This window comes from Dipodomys spectabilis, unplaced genomic scaffold, assembly GCF_019054845.1.
Source record: "Dipodomys spectabilis isolate Male_0828 unplaced genomic scaffold, ASM1905484v1 ptg000309l, whole genome shotgun sequence".
In the NCBI taxonomy this organism is placed as follows: Eukaryota; Metazoa; Chordata; class Mammalia; order Rodentia; family Heteromyidae; genus Dipodomys; species Dipodomys spectabilis.
In genome coordinates this window covers 1218718-1223379 of record NW_024870986.1, presented here as the reverse complement: position 1 = coordinate 1223379, position 4662 = coordinate 1218718, and the positions used below count along the sequence as shown (strand labels likewise).

The 4662-nt window shown below is 32.1% G+C and overlaps 1 pseudogene; it reads left to right on the top strand.

The window, feature by feature from the left end:
- Nucleotides 1-307: 307 nt before the first annotated feature.
- On the top strand, nt 308-406 carry LOC122127758 (annotated as a pseudogene).
- The last annotated feature ends 4256 nt before the right edge of the window (nt 407-4662 follow it).

Sequence of the window (4662 nt, the reverse complement as noted above, 5' to 3'; positions counted from 1 at the left end):
CCCCACGACCGACAAAAAAAAAAATGTACTCATTATTTTGCCCATGTAATTGTAACCCCTCTGTACAGTATGTTCACAAAAAATAATAAAAAAATAAAAATAAAAATAAAAATAAATAGTCATTGACAAAAAATTGCAAATGTAAGCAATCGACAGAAAAATATAATTTTTTCCACTATTCCGAGAATTATAGGGAAATAAGATCAATAGCATTGTTAGGAACAATAAGGTTTTCTTGTTACAAATAGGCACACAAGGATATAAGCCTGTATAAGATTGCATCATTAACTACTTAAATTTAGAGGCTACTACATGTTTCAGCAGTGTATACACTAATTTCAATAAATGTTTAACATGGCACTTGCACAAGGATGATATGTAGATTTATGAAGTATTCCATATTTTTCATTCTTCAGATACAAGAAAAGAAAAGCAGTTATTAAAAAGTTGATTACAAAATTAGAAGTGTAGCAATACACGTAATTCATATAATTAAATGTAAGTTTGACATCAGTGTATTAAATCTTCACCTTAGAAAGGCCTTTACAAAACCTTTTACATAACCTTTACAAAACTTTTGAAATTTGACACCATTGATATTTTATCCCAAAAAAATCATACTATAAGGACCTAGGAAAAAAAGGAATCTTAAACTGTTTCTATATGGAATGCAATCTGAAAGGACACATTAATGAACCTACATATTATAAAACAATGTAAAACTCAAAGTATATCTAGGAAGAAGAAAATAGATTATGGACATTATACAAACATAGAATATAAAATATTTTAAAATATGCTTTTTTCAGACAATGACCAGAAATACTTTAGTTTCTTTACTACAGATAAGTTTAAATTACTTCTGATTGAAAAAATCACAAAGTCTGTAAATATCATTATAGATGTATACAAAACTTCTTGAATACATTTTGAAATCAAAGGCAAGCAATTTACTTGGAAGAATTCCACGGAATCCGTGAATTTTTACAGTAAGTGCCGGTGGCTCACGCCTGTAATGCTAGCTATTCAGGAGGATGAAACCTGAGGATTGAAGTTAAAAGCCAGCCCGGGCAGGAAAGTCCATAAGGCTCTTATCTTCAATAAACCAATAGAAAACTGGAAGTGAAGCTGTAGCTCAAGCTGTAGAACACTCGCCTTGAAATGAAGAGTACGGGGATAGCGCAAAGACCCAAAGTTCAAACCCCACAACCGTCCAAAAATGGATATTGCTGTTATTTGGATTGTGAAAATATTTTGTATGTGCACAAAGTATGTACTGGCATTTTTGAAATTTAAGAAACTTAACCGAACCATTAAGACTTAGAAGAACATTTTGTACAGCCTTCCACAACTTCAAAGATGTAGTGATACATACTTATCCTTTTGGGAATACCAAATGCAGTTTCTTCCAAGTTGTTTTTCAGGCCTGGTTTGACATAATGCTTCAACAGAAAGAGATCCAGCATATCTTTGCTATCTCAATTCTCAACAGCAAGGTGCAAGGGGGTCAAGAGGCCTTCAGTTTTGGCATTGGTATCTACATTATGATGAAGTAAGTAAGAAGCCACTCTGGCATTATTCCACATATATGCACTGTGAAGGGCTGTCCAGCCATCTACAGTTATTGCATGTGCCGCTTGAGCCACCAACTCACGGACAATGTCTAAGTGTCCACTGTTGGCTTCTCGATGAAGATGGATATACTCATTGTCATACCTCGTATTCACATGAGTGGCATTTATGAGAAATAGTCTCTGCACTGTAGTAAGTCGATTATTTTTGGCAGCCCAAAGAAGAAATTTGCTTGGATCCTTCTCCATTTTTTTCTTGCAATTGATACCATTCCTCACTTGTTCATCTTGTTCCTCATCATCATGAGTTGCCTAACCAATGACTTTGAGAGCCAGTAGGAATGAGGTGTCCATGTATTTCCCTAGTAGTTCACATAGTTTGAACTGGTCAGAAATATCCAATGAACATTTGCATATGTTTTTTCACCATCATTTATATTCTCTTTTTGTCTTTTTACTATTCTAAATTATTCTAACTGGGGAATAGGGAATTGATGGAGAGAAGAGGAAAGATGTTCCTCGGTATTCAAAGGTACAGACTGAAAATGAGGACCAATGGTCTCTTCAGGTTCAGCTTATTCTAGGAATGAGAAAATATGAAACAATGCCTTCTATTTAAATGATTTAAGAAATGGCAGAGCAGAAAGTGAAATGTTGCAACCAAAAATAAAAAAGCAAATTAAATTAAGATAATTATGAAGCAATCATTTTATCTATGAGAACTATGAAAGAGAGAAAGGAAGAGAGAGACAGATGTGCAATGATTTAGCTAGCCACAAAATCCATACCTCTGATTAATTTATACAACAAACAAAATTTTATTTTTTGAAAAGTTGGAAATAGAATGTATGTATTTACTTGAAATTAGTACATATATTGTTAGTAGCTTACATAAAGAGAAATGGCTTTTACCAAATTACAGACAAGAATCTAAATCCTTAATAATTCTAGTAACAGATCTGACTGAAATCAGTTGAATCACACTTTTCCTGTACAATTAAAGAATATGTCCAGGCTAGGAAAGCAGCTAGAAAAGGCAGGCAGATTGTATCTGTGGCAAAACTTTGTGGAAAATGATATTGCCATTTGCGCTGGAAGTGTGATTCTGAACTATTGCTTGGTGATTCTGAATTATTGCTTTAATCATTATATTCTCCAAGAAGAAAAGGTGAGATTTAATTGATAGCAAATACTACAAATCCTCTTCGACTTGTAACTAAGCAACTTTAATCATGAAAATCACATGAAGACAACAAACAGGCCTGCATTTTAGATGAAAACAAGTGTCTTTAAAAAAATCAAGGAATTTAAGTAGTCCTACAAAGGACTTCTATTTTACTACTGCATTATACATTTTTTCTAATATTGGATAACAATAATTAATGGATCTATTAGAAAGCTCTTAAAGTTCATATGTTCAATAGTGATTTCTCATATTATATCATGGTATTTTTTGTTTATGGTCTTAAGAAGTTTTAAATTACTATCAAAGTATGTGCTTTAGATAACTATAGAGGAAAAAGTAAAAGCCACACTGTTGGCTCATGTCTTTAATCCTAGCTATTCAGAAAGATGAAATCTGAGGATTGTGATTTGAAGCCAATTCAAGCAAAAAATAATCATTAGATTCTGATTTGAAAGTAATCAGCAAAAGCTAGAAATGGAACTGTGGTACAAGATGTTAAATGCTAGCCTTGAGAAGACTAAAATGAAAAAACAACAAATTTTGGGACAGAGCCAAGCCCTGAGTTCAAGCCTTAATATTAACACCAAACAAATGAATGAATGAATTAATTAAAATAAATTAAGTGGTCACATGTGGCAAAGCAAGCAAAATGTAACACCCGTAGTGACTGGATTGTGTATTATTTTGTAATAAGGAAAATTATCATTTGTCCTAATCACTAATATTTTATTTGAACTTCTTTGTACAATAAACCCTGAATTTACCATGCATGTATATGTTTGTGTACATGTGCGCACATGTATGTGTATATGTGTGCGTGTGATGTGGCAATATTGCTTGCCAATGTGGACAAGTTGAGGCTAAAAAGAGCTAACTTTGTTGCAATATTTTATTTATCAGTGTTCTGTCATGTCATGTCAGTGGAACCACCCTTCTGTACAGTTTAGTTGTCAAATTATAACATCATCATAATCAAAGCATTTGCAACATTAATTTAGATAAAAAGAGACCACATTCAGTTCTTACTATATGTTAGGTGAGAAGATACAGACATAATTAGGTAGCAAGTTATTGCCGTAAGATGATTGTCAGTACAAATATGTATTTGACCTCTTAAATTGTTTATACATTTAAGATATACTCATGGAGTGAGTTTGACCGACCAGATCACACAAGTATTACTTTCTGGTTATTTCTGTGCAGCACAAGGTGGATAAACTCTTTCCAGATTTCTTTTGAAAATAACTTCCTTTGTAAGTTCATATCTATTCTCACTAAGATAATCAACCCCATATTTATTAGGTTTGAATATCCCATCATATTGACTGAAAATTAGTATTGTGGAAATGCTTGTTAGATATACATTTCACAAACAAACAAACAAAAAGCATGTGTCACATCAAGAATGTGGATGCGTTTGAAGTTGTTTTGTAAATGCAAAGGGATCTTCACTAATGGCTCTTTTATGGAAGTAACTATCGCAACTTTAACTATCGCATTTTGGATATTTTTTCCAATATAAATAACATCCCAGAGTGAGTCGTAAATTACTGAAAAGCCTTTGAATATTTTAGTACTATTTCAGTTCATTGACTATATAGCTAAAGACATTTTTGAAATAAATATTGTTAAGATCAGAAAATGTAAGTAGGTATATAGGCTTTTTATGCATCATTTTATTAAAACTCAGATGTTATGAAAGTAAATGAAATAGAATAAAAGAATGTAAGTGAATTTGGTAAGCTAATTTTTGTTATAACTTTCTTTTCTATTAACACAGACCTTTGAATGTAGATGATGCATTATTTTCTTTGTGTCTCTCTAATTCAGTTAGTTTTAGAATTTTTATAATTTCAAGAGGGAATTTGCAGTATAAATAAAGGTCTTTTAAAATGATTAGGATTA